General features: G+C 36.7%; 1 long non-coding RNA gene across 4 annotated transcripts; it reads left to right on the top strand.

Moving 5' to 3' along the window:
• LOC110267726 lies at positions 759-8,266 on the top strand. 4 transcript variants are annotated; one of them, XR_002355614.1, is made up of 4 exons: positions 759-1,335; positions 6,217-6,307; positions 6,400-6,525; positions 8,196-8,266. It is a non-coding gene; the product is annotated as an uncharacterized LOC110267726 (long non-coding RNA). The 4 variants fall into 4 exon arrangements; XR_002355612.1 differs by having other exon boundaries at positions 760-1,331; XR_002355613.1 differs by lacking the exon at positions 759-1,335 and adding an exon at positions 5,532-6,144.

Here is a 12,881-nt window from a genome sequence, read left to right as displayed (position 1 = left end):
TACTTTTTTTTTTATTTTTTTCCATATAACTTAATGTCATCCAAATATAGATAATATTATCATGTGACTGAATAATAACACCACAACATTTTAGGCTTTAAATCACATTTAAAAACCGTGGCCATATAAGTAAAAAAAATGTAGTCTTTGCTCTACGGTCATTGTTTTTGAGCAAATGATACAGTTTTCAAGTGTGGCTAACACTACCATGACCATAAAAACAATGTCACATTTTTTAAGCAAAGGTTACGATCCTTTTCTTTGTAAAAAATGTTATAATAGACAAACAGTTTTAGTTATTCTATAGTCACACTTTATAACCGTAACCTTAACCCTTCTAAGTCACGGTTAGCTCTTCTATAGTCGCGGGTTATAACCGTGACGTTATCCTTTCTATAGTCACGGTTTATAACTGTGACCTTGTCTTTTCTATTGTCACTCTTTCTGACTATGGTTTTATCCCATGATGTGGTCATGATTGTAAGACCCAATACTTTTGAAAAGTTCTATTTTGAACTAATCCCAAATTATATATTTATTTATAGTTTTAATTTCAGAAATTATTCTTAATAAAAATAATTAAAGGCAATTGATCGGATTTGAAATAAATTAAAGTTTTTATCCAAACTCTATGCCTATGGATTATTTTTCCATTTATGATTTAAAGTTCTAGAAATTTGAAAATAGAAGTAGAGGGAAGGGAGAACAGAGAAGGAGAGGGAGAGAGGGACGAGCCAGCACCGGTTGGCCTCCCTGTCGCCGCCGAGTTGCTCGCCGCCCGTCGCCGTCGCTATGCCGTCGGGAGGGAGATTCAAGAGAGCGAGCACGGAGTTGAGGGAGCAGAAGGGACCGCGCCACCATCGCGGAGAGTGAGAGAGGCGTCGCTGAGCCTGAGTCGCTGCTGGAAGATCTTCGTGCTTCATCGTCACCGTTTGCCTTCCATCCAGCCTGAACCACCGTGCAAGGGGAAAATCACCGCCACTGCACCACGCGTCGCCGCCAACCTGCCTCGAAGCCGCCGTCGCGGATCAGATCTGAGGCGAGAGAGAGAGAGACACGAAGGAGGGAACCGTGCGCTGCCATCGCGCCTAGTCACGCCCTCACCGCGAAGCCATCACCGCCGAACTGTCTTTGATGATGGAGGTTCCGTTGCCGAGCTGTTGAGTCGCCGCTGCCGCCGTTGGGTTCGCCGGGAGTGTGAGCCCGAACGGGAATGAGAAAGAACAGGAAGGTGGCCACCGTGGGTGTCACTGTCGGAGGAGGAAAAGGACGTTCCGCTGTGTACCGCCGTTCCGGGAACCACCGCTGCCTCTGCCGCCGAATAACGCACTGTCAGTAAGGGTTTTGTTTTTAATCTCCGTTTTTCTGAATTCCTGGAACATTGTGGTCACTACAGAGCTTTTACAGTTGCTATCATCGGAGCCTGGGGCTGTTGTCGTCACTTGAGGTAGCTGTCGGAGCTTCTGCCCCTCCATTGCGGTATTTTTCTTTAACTGTGGTAATCTATTCTAGCTTTGGAATTCTTACCGTTATTATTCTGCTATAAAATTGAGAAGTTCATGATGTTAATATGCTATGGTTGAGTTCTAGAAACTGTATGATTAAAATAGAGGCTGTTGCGGTGTCGACCTTCTTCGTTTCTCGTGGTTGCTGCCGCGAGTTAAGACTAAAAAGGGACCCTTGACGCGTTAACTCTTAAAGGTTTCGACTTTTGAGGTAGGGGCGTTTTTCTTAAACTTGTTTTATTTTCCAGAGTTGTTATAAATCGATATTAATGCGTAAAATACATTTTTGTGATTTCGTGAGTCTTATGAATTGAATTGAGTTGTTTTGAATGAATGAGATTGTTAGTTCGATTGATTGAGTGACTAAATGAGGAAGTTGAATATTCTAACTAGTTGAATGATGTGGTTAAAGTGGTTTTCCTTGAATTATTGGAAGAGATTTAGTATTGGCATTTAATTTAATTTTAGAAACGATTTGGTTTAGAAAAGATTGAATGTTGAAATCTGATTTGAACCCGATTTAATATCGGAATTTGATTTTAAAACAGATTTGGAAAAGACTTAATATTTGAAAACGGTTTGTTTATTGAGAACGATTTGCTATTTTGGAAAATGAATCAAAAAGGGTTTGAGGGACGGTTTGGTTTGAAACTGTTTAGAAAAGACTGAGAATTCTTAATTATTAACTGATTGCTGTTGGTTGAAGTTGATTAAAATTGCAATTTATAGGATTGGTTGATTGAATTCTGAATCTTGTAATTTCATTGGGTTGAGTGTTGTAATGGTTGTTGGAAGTGATTTAACTGATTAACAGGTGTTTGGTTTGGTTTGGTTGGGACCCGAAAAGGGTGGCAGAATCCGAGTTTTAGAGGAGATGCTGCCGAAATTTTATAAAATTGGAAGTTTTGTTTGAAGTAACTGTTTAAAAAGATTTAGTTCTTAAACATTATATGTAAGATTGATTTATTTAGAAAAGAAAGAATTATGTTTTGGATTGAGATTATTGATTAATGGAAAGAAGGATGATGAGGATTGATTTGAAATATGATTTTTGAATGAATTTGAAAATGGGATATGGATTGACGAATGATGATGATATTGAGAATGATTTAGATATTGATGAATGATGAATGAATTATTTATGTGGCTTATGAATTTGAAATATCTGAGATACGAGGTTCCCTGGATTAAGTGCCGTGACTTGCCACCACGTGTACCAGGTTGAAAACTCGATACTATGTTGACCCTACGACGTAAGTGTGACCGGGCACTATACAAATTCCCGGGAATGTTACCCCCATTGAGCAATATTGATTATTTGAGAAAAAGCTATGCATAGACTCTTGGGGATGTACATCGGGGGACGGTCTAAGGACAATTCAAACTTGTCGGGTTGGCTGGATAACCGACAGATGAGCCTCATCAGCCATAGGACAGGCATGCATCATATGCATTTGTATGCTTTGCTTGTTATTTCTCAAAGTTACGCGGTTAAGTGTCTTGAACTCTGCGAATATTACATATCTTATTCCTGCTTGGAATGCTCTATGGTTCCTGTCTGCGATACTTTTCTTGTAAAGTGATCAAATTATCTTTCAATCCTACTCTCTTGTTCACGTACGCTCTTGTTTGATTCTAGCTGCATATGCTTGTTTAAAACCCTTGGTGTATTTAGCTTCTTTATTTAGCCACTTCCACTTGAATCATGTATTTTTTTTTTTATATATACATTTGAATCTGTTTTGATGCAATACACATTTTTAAGTTCATATTTTGAGTCCTTTGTAAACAAATTGTAATTTAGTTTTTTTTCCTTATTTGACGATAATTACAGCCATTCTTTAAATCTTAACAAAACCGCTTTTAATTTGATATGTACTTTATATAAACGTTGAAAGATTCTTATACAGTTTAAAACTAATTGTTTCCAATACCTCGCCTGTTTCTTCACTGATTTATGGAAATATATATATACTTTAAATACAATTTGATTTTCTAGCAACTTTATTACAATTTTTACGAATATCCTTATTTGATTATATACTTAGATATTTTTCAAAGAAAGGTTTTTATCTCCTCCTAGTTAGTTTTTATTTGGTAAACTTCACCTATTTTATTTTTAATTTGAATTTGGTTTAGCATACTATATTGTTTATGCAATTATTGTTCTTCTAGAAAAAAAAAATGTTGGACTCATATATTTCTTCTTGTGAATAAACCAATTTCTTTCTTAAGCTTTTCATTTCTGAGAATGTTATATTTGATTCTGTTTTTAATTACTCTCTCACCTTTTTTGAACGTCACCATTAGTCTTAGTTTTTCATTTCTTATGAATCTCATGCTCATTCGAGTCAACTTGAATTCGTTTCCATCTAATGCACCATTTGTCCTTTTATTTGTCTTTCTTTAGTCAAAGATTTTCTTGAGAATTTTCCATTGATTAAGTTATCTTTCCTGACGCATTTTGTATTCCTTTGGACCAATTGGAAACTCATTTGATAATCTGTGCCTAGTGAGTTTTTTTTTAAGAAATTTAAGTTTTGAATCAACTTCTTTAAGTTGCTGAGTTTCTTTTTAAGCTTTTCGTTTCTATGAGCGACATGCTTTATGAATCCTAATCGAAATCCTTTAAGTTCCTTTCTTAAAATGAATTAGTTTCCTTTTTAGCGCATCTTAATATTATTGAACATCTTTATAAAGTTGTAACTTCAAGTATATTATTGGAATTTTATTTTAAACCTTTTTAAACAAGTTTTGATTTATTCTTATGCAAAGTTGTCCTTGACTTTGAATTGCTTTACTTGAGCAGTACCTCTCTTTGATGTGATTTGAACTCGTTCCAAGGCGATATAACCGTTTATTAAAGTTTTAATAAAATCGCTTTCAATTCAGGCTACACTCCTTTACTTTATACTCTGAAAATTTCTGTATGTGATTTAAATATGTTCAATTGTAATGCATCAACTTTTCTTTTATGAGTAAAACTTTATGTCAGGTTTTCTTCCAACAAGATTGTAGTTTTCATACATGCTTGAAAAAGAAGAGAAAATACAATTTAGCTCTTAGCCAAATTAATCCTTCCATTTACAAAGTTTGTGTAATCTATTTCCACTTGAATTTATATTGAAATAATGCTACATTTATACTTTTATTAATCTTTTGAAGGATGTTTGTTACCCATTTTCTCTTTCAGAACATGAAATGATTTCCCCTTAAGTTTTCTATTTTTTTACGAACAATGTATTCGAAAATATTTTTAAACCATACTCTTGAGTTCTATAAACTTTGTCTTTGGTTTGGATATTCTTCTTCTGTAAACCTCATATTTTTTATTCATCTTGAATTCGTTTCAAAATACTGTGTTGTTTTTCATCTTATTGATCCTATCGAATCCCGTCGACTCAAGAGTTACCCTTAAAGTTATCAGTTGATCCTCTTTCCAACATTCTTCGTTTCTTGTTTATCCTTGTCTACTTATGATTTCAACAATTCCTTTCAAATTCTCGCGAATACGGTCCTTGCCGCTTTTCTTTCTTTGCTAAGGTCTATTATCCTTCGGAGTATACTCGAAGTTAGTTTTGGTATCTTGTGTGACTGTTGGACTTAGTAAACGACACATTAATTCCTTAGGGTACGTTTGATGGATGCAAAAGGTGAAACTTGTAAATATACAATGTTGCAGGGAGTTGTGGAACGTTATTTCATGTGAAAGAATTTTGTTGATGGTGGGTTTGTGACCATTAAGATTTATGAAGTGTTGACGAGGTTGAAAACCTTCGGATGAGTTGCTCAATAAAGTACAGTTGAGAATGGTGGAGATAAGTTATATTGAAGTTTGAATAGTTGAGTCTTTGAAGTTGGTATGAGATTAGTATACAGATGTTGAGCACATCATTTTAACCCCGGCTTGCTTTATAGCCTTTTGCCGCCTTGCATTACCATCACACGTGTGAAATATATTATTTTGTGCATCAAGCCTATCTTAAAAGGGAAGTAGAGGGAAGGGAGAACAGAGAAGGAGAGGGAGAGAGGGACGAGCTAGCACCGGTTGGCCTCCCCGTCGCCGCCGAGTTGCTCGCCGCCCGTCGCCGTCGCTATGCCGTCGGGAGGGAGATTCAAGAGAGCGAGCACGGAGTTGAGGGAGCAGAAGGGACCGCGCCACCATCGCGGAGAGTGAGAGAGGCGTCGCTGAGCCTGAGTCGCTGCTGGAAGATCTTCGTGCTTCATCATCACCGTTTGCCTTCCATCTAGCCCGAACCACCGTGCAAGGGGGAAATCACCGCCACTGCGCCACGCGTCGCCGCCGACCTGCCTCGAAGCTGCCGTCGCGGATCAGATCTGAGGCGAGAGAGAGAGAGACACGAAGGAGGGAACCGTGCGCTGCCATCGCGCCTAGTCACGCCCTCACCGCGAAGCCATCACCGCCGAACTGTCTTTGATGATGGAGGTTCCGTTGCCGAGCTGTTGAGTCGCCGCTGCCGCCGTTGGGTTCGCCGGGAGTGTGAGCCCGAACGGGAATGAGAAAGAACAGGAAGGTGGCCACCGTGGGTGTCACTGTCGGAGGAGGAAAAGGACGTTCCGCTGTGTACCGTCGTTCCGGGAACCACCGCTGCCTCTACCGCCGAATAACGCACTGTCAGTAAGGGTTTTGTTTTTAATCTCCGTTTTTCTGAGTTCCTGGAACATTGTGGTCACTACAGAGCTTTTATAGTTGCTATCATCGGAGCCTGGGGCTGTTGTCGTCACTTGAGGTAGCTGCCGGAGCATCTGCCCCTCCATTGCGGCATTTTTCTTTAACTGTGGTAATCTATTCTAGCTTTGGAATTCTTACCGTTATTATTCTGCTATAAAATTGAGAAGTTCATGATGTTAATATGCTATGGTTGAGTTCTAGAAACTGTATGATTAAAATAGAGGCTGTTGCGGTGTCGACCTTCTTCGTTTCTCGTGGTTGCTGCCGCGAGTTAAGACTAAAAAGGGACCCTTGACGCGTTAACTCTTAAAGGTTTCGACTTTTGAGGTAGGGGCGTTTTTCTTAAACTTGTTTTATTTTCCAGAGTTGTTATAAATCGATATTAATGCGTAAAATACATTTTTGTGATTTCGTGAGTCTTATGAATTGAATTGAGTTGTTTTGAATGAATGAGATTGTTAGTTCGATTGATTGAGTGACTAAATGAGGAAGTTGAATATTCTAACTAGTTGATTGATGTGGTTAAAGTGGTTTTCCTTGAATTATTGGAAGAGATTTAGTATTGGCATTTAATTTAATTTTAGAAACGATTTGGTTTAGAAAATATTGAATGTTGAAATTTGATTTGAACCCGATTTCATATCGGAATTTGATTTTAAAACAGATTTGGAAAAGACTTAATATTTGAAAATGGTTTGTTTATTGAGAACGATTTGCTATTTTGGAAAATGAATCAAAAAGGGTTTGAGGGACGGTTTGGTTTGAAACTGTTTAGAAAAGACTGAGAATTCTTAATTATTGACTGATTGCTGTTGGTTGAAGTTGATTAAAATTGCAATTTATAGGATTGGTTGATTGAATTCTGAATCTTGTAATTTCAGTGGGTTGAGTGTTGTAATGGTTGTTGGAAGTGATTTAACTGGTTAACAGGTGTTTGGTTTGGTTTGGTTGGGACCCGAAAAGGGTGGCAGAATCCGAGTTTTAGAGGAGATGCTGCCGAAATTTTATAAAATTGGAAGTTTTGTTTGAAGTAACTGTTTAAAAAGATTTAGTTCTTAAACATTATATGTAAGATTGATTTATTTAGAAAAGAAAGAATTATGTTTTGGATTGAGATTGTTGATTAATGGAAAGAAGGATGATGAGGATTGATTTGAAATATGATTTTTGAATGAATTTGAAAATGGGATATGGATTGACGAATGATGATGATATTGAGAATGATTTAGATATTGATGAATGATGAATGAATTATTTATGTGGCTTATGAATTTGAAATATCTGAGATACGAGGTTCCCTGGATTAAGTGCCGTGGCTTGCCACCACGTGTACTAGGTTGAAAACTCGATACTCTGTTGACCCTACGACGTAAGTGTGACCGGGCACTATACAAATTCCCGGGAATGTTACCCCCATTGAGCAATATTGATTATTTGAGAAAAAGCTATGCATAGACTCTTAGAGATGCACGTCGGGGGACGGTCTAAGGACAATTCAGACTTGTCGGGTTGGTTGGATAACCGACAGATGAGCCTCATCAGCCATAGGACAGGCATGCATCATATGCATTTGTATGCTTTGCTTGGGTTTGATCTTTTTTTGGTTTGCCTAATTGCTAAACTGTTCTTAACTGCTACTTGAACTATTTGATGTAACTGCTACCTACTTGTGCTTTCCTTGTCTGTCTTGCCTGTGTTTGTCCTGGCGTGCTACATTTAAGAATGAACTTTAGTGCTGAATTAATAACTGTGTTGTTTGATTGCATGGTTGGTTTCTGATTGAGATTTTTCTTATAAGAAAGGAAAGATTTTAGATTTCTGAAAGATTAAACATTGTTTCTTTGAAAGAGTTTTGAACGATTTCCTATTGGTTTAAAAGATTCATAAGGCAATGATAATCACTGAGCTTGAAAACAGTTTTCTTATTAAATATCTTCTTATGACAACTTTGAAACTTCGTGGTGAGACCGTGTGGTTAGGTTCTCACCTCCCTACAGTTTTACCCTTTTCAGGTACCGGATGAAGAAGCATTAAGAAGAGATATACTACGTTTGTTTTTATAAGATGTTGTATTAATTAGATTATTTTCTTCCCTCGTCTTTGTTAGTACAAGTTTGTAAGAGGGATAGGAATTGTATGTTTTATATGTATATTATATTATGAATTATTATGTAATGAGTCTTGTATATGAATCTATGCCTGTTTATATTTTTCTTAAGATAAAGTGTTTATTGTCGGTTTTCTAAGAAATCAGCGATACAGTGTTGAGTCACAGGCTCCTATTTTAATATTTAGTATGTAAAGTAGTCGTAATACTTCTTGTTATCAGAGTAGCGCAGCCGGAAGCGTGACTTCTGATAGTGAGGGTGTTACAATGGTCTTTTTAACTGTAACCTTAGCCCTTTTATTATTGTGGTTTTTTAATGGTAAACTTAGCTTATTACTTTATTGTCATTATTTTTAATGGTAACCTTAGTCCTATTTTGTGGTCACGGCTTTCAACTGTGACATTAGGCTATTCTCTGTATTGTCATAATTCATAATAGTGACTTTTGCTTTTTTTTTTTTTGGAAAATACAATCATTTCTATCCAAGAATATTTATAAGGTAAAAATTCACGTGTAGTTATCTTTATGTGAAGTTGGATAGTTGAGAACAGTTAGATGATCTAATATGTTTGACTAAAATTGTCATCTAATAGTTCTCAACTATATATCACCTCCATATGAAGACAAATACATGTGAGTTTTTACCTGTTTATAAACTCTTGACAAAACTATTAAAAGAAAACTAATGTTGTACTCATAAAAGACAAGTTTCGTTTGACAAAAATACCTAAATCCTAAATTGTGGTTGACTTCGTTAAAAAATAACTCAAAATTCCATCCTATACTATCTTTATCATTCCTACTACTGTCTTCATCACACTCTCATCTCTCCTCAACGATCCACTTCACCATCTCTATCAGCAATATCATTATCTTCATTAATATATAGTTAACATTATACATGATGGATACACCCTGCAATTCAGAATCGTATGTCTTATTGAACACGGCTTCCAAAGAGGCCTCAAGCACCGGGGTTCCAATATATGTAGTTTGAAATCAAAGACCGTTCCTCCCAAACTTAAACTTTGTGACTGGGGAATTCTTGGAGGATTGGTTCAATGTTGACCTCATCCTTGAATACCTAGGCATTGTATTAGATGAATCTCACAAGAAAAAGATTTTTTTTTTCAGTTTCGGGAGGGAAGTTATCATCCTAGAAAAAGTAATATCTAATTGCTATCCCGACTGTTCTTTCTAAGTCGACCAATTTGATGGTCATGGATTGATAAAAACAAATTACAATAATATTTTTAAAAAATTAACACAGCTTCGATTTTCTTATCTCGGATTTCATCCCAAATCCCACCCTCAAATTTTAGAAAACCCTACATTCCCAGTTGAGGGAAGAAGAACAAACAATCGAAAGTGATGATGATCTTACGGAGGAAGCAAGTTTTCTTCGATTATTTATATGAGAAATTTGGTGAAGTTGACGAAGACAATGATGCGGATGATAGAGATAGTGAAGTTGATTTTTGGAGAGTGAAGAGCGTGTCACGAATATCGTAGTGAAGTAGATGAAGGCAATATAGTGATTTTGAATTTTTTTAATGAAATCCATCAAAATTTAGGATTTTGATATTTTTGTCAAATAAACTCTATCTTTCATGGACGATATAACATTAGTTTCATTTTTTCGTGAATAATTTTGTTAGTGTTTTGAATATTCGTAGGTAGAGATAGTTGTTTTTCCTTTTTTCTAAATGCATATTTGAAATTCTTTTTTCCTTCTCAAATGTCACATTAATATTAATAAGATCAAATATAAAATATTACATTATCTACCAACATATAGTATTCACTACATTAGTCTAAGATGCAATAATATTTTATTAATTTAGACTCTATTTTTTATTTTTCCTACATCTTGGCCACAATGGTTACATATATAAGGTTATTCTATTCTTTATAGATTCCGATGGCACAATCAAGCAAGCTCGTTTAAGTGTGAGATAGGATATAGAGCGGCCTAATGGTAGAAAGATCATGCTCAAGTTCAATGTAAAACCCAGAATCTTTGAAAAGTCTTATTATGATCAAGTCTCAAATCCTACAGTTATTTATAGCCTTAATTTCAGAGATTATTTTATTAAAGATAATTAAGACAAGTTTTGATTTATTGAATTTGAGATAAGTTATGGGTATTATCCAATTTTACAATTATTGGATTATTTTCTATATTTAAATCATATAGTTGGTAGTTGTGAAATAAAAAGGATTTTTATATGATTTTGGACTAAATAATTAGAGACGCGCCGTGAGGGGGTAGCCACTGCGCTCAGCTGCCATCACTTCCTGCCACCATCGGAGTTCGCGTCACTGTCACCCATGGCCGTCACTTCTGCTGTGCTCCATTCGGGTTCTGGGTTGAGCCGCGCCGAAACCAGAACTGCGAACGTGAGGGATGCGACGCAGGAGCCCGACGCGAGAAAAAGGGAGCGTGCGTGCGCGCGCAGGGGAAGGGCGACGCTGCTGAGCTGCCGCCGCCACTGCCGTCGGAAGCTACCGTTCGAACCGCTACTGATTTGGTGAGCCTTGTCCTGTTTCTGGTTCTTCTTAGTTCTGCCAATTCATTCTTACTTTGAATCTGTCACTGAAACTAGTTGTGCTTAATAAATAGTTATAGTAAGTGACATCGCCACTGCCATTTATGGGGATAGTTGCTGGAATCTCTGTTAGCTTGCCCTGTGCTGCTGAGTCACCACCGATGCTGAGAGTAGGTGCTGGGAACTACTAACGGAGCAGGCTGAGTCACGGCGATTCCGGCTGCCAAGGGTGGTTCTGTGGCTGTCGGAACCACCGCCGAAGCTTCTGTCCTTTGGTTCAGTCAGTATTCTTTAGTTACCGTAAGTATCTCTGCCTCGAAACCTTCCCCGTTCATATCCCGTGATGTGTTTTAAGGTTTTCGCAATATTAATGTCTTTAGGATTAAGTTAACGGGGCCACATGTTGCGAGTAAAGGTTGTTTCTGCTGCTGCTGAAGTGAACAAAGCTGTGCTTTGAAGCTGTCTCTGATTTTGGGTTGAGGCAGAAAGGACTCTGTGAGGCGTTTGGGGTTATGGTTTTGCGTTTTGAGGTAGGGGCGCTTTCCGAAAACTACAGTTTATTATTGGAATTATTACATATGGATACTGATGTGAGATATGGTGTAATTAGTGATTGTATCTGCCTTATGTATTATTTGATTGACTCGAACGATTATGGATGTTGGCTTGGCTGAATTGTTGTGCGGCTTTGTGAATTGTAATGTTTGAAGTTGATTCTTTAAAGATTTGAAATCTAAGTTTAATCCGTTGAGGATTGATTTGATTGCAGAGCCTGAGGAATGGACTGACTATGCTTCAATTGCATGCTCTGAGCGTTTGTCATGGAATAGGTCTTGTCAAATGACGAGAATTAGAGCTTTATGCACATGACGGTCTATTGATTAACGCTATTAGTCTTGCATTGCATAATTCCTGATATTAAGTTTGGCCGACTTAATACTAGTGAATTTTGTATATGAAAGCACTAATGGGTTATCATAGATGATATACGAGTTTTGAGTGAAGCGAATCGCGGGTTTTGGGAATGCTAGAAACTATTTCTCGAGGCTATTCAATTGTGTGTCTTGAATTCTGTTCGAGTCGACCTGTTCTTTCGTATCCTAGCTTGAAGTTCTTGTTTGCTAATTCTCTTGAAAAGTAGTTTGATTTTCTCGACTCTATTCCTCTATTCATATGCCCTCTTGAATGATCTTAAGTGCATATGCTTGTTTGAAATCTTTGTTGCATCTCTCTTCCTCTGTTTGAGTTCTTCTTGATTCAAGTATTCTTTGATATAGTCTTGAACTTGTCTTAATGTGCTGTGACTTTTAACTCCGGGTTCCGTGCTCATTCTTAGAGAACTTGTTGATTCCGCTTTCCTCTTATTTGACAATGATTACAGCTAATTTTGAGATTTTTATAAAAATTGCTGTTGATTAGATACATACTTATCTATATATGAACTTTGAAGATTTCTTATAAAGTTTAACAATTGGTGATTTTAAGGACACTTTTGGGAGTCTTGTTCTGAACTTTTTAAGGAAGTTTTGAATTCTCTTGTAAGAAGTTTTAAACGGAATTTATTTTTTGTTGCTTGATTTAGATTGAAACCATTGTTCAATTTTGACGAAGTTAATTTAAAAGTTGGCATGTGCTATTTTAAGTGAAGTTTTGAAAAGCTCCCTTGTTTAGTGGAAACCAGTTCGTTTGTAACGCACCACTTATTTCCTTTACCAAATGGTAAGCAAATTTTTACTTCGGAGTTTCTTTTCTAAACAGAGTTTAACTTCCTCTTTTGTACTTGCTATAAATGTTATACACGCTTGTTTGAATATGAAATTTTGAGGATTATGAACAAGCATTTGATTACTTCCGAGTTTTTATGAACTGCTTTTGGTTAAGTTGTGCATCTAATTATCTTTCTAAAATATTTGAGGAAATATTTTAGCTCTTAGCCAAAGTTGTGTGCATTTTGTTTTTGGAAACTCTACATAATCTACTTCAACATGAAATTGTATTGAAGTAAAGCCACGTTTATGCTTTTGTT

Source organism: Arachis ipaensis, chromosome B10 (assembly GCF_000816755.2).
Source record: "Arachis ipaensis cultivar K30076 chromosome B10, Araip1.1, whole genome shotgun sequence".
Classification (NCBI taxonomy): Eukaryota; Viridiplantae; Streptophyta; class Magnoliopsida; order Fabales; family Fabaceae; genus Arachis; species Arachis ipaensis.
This window is presented reverse-complemented; position numbering and strand designations above follow the sequence as displayed.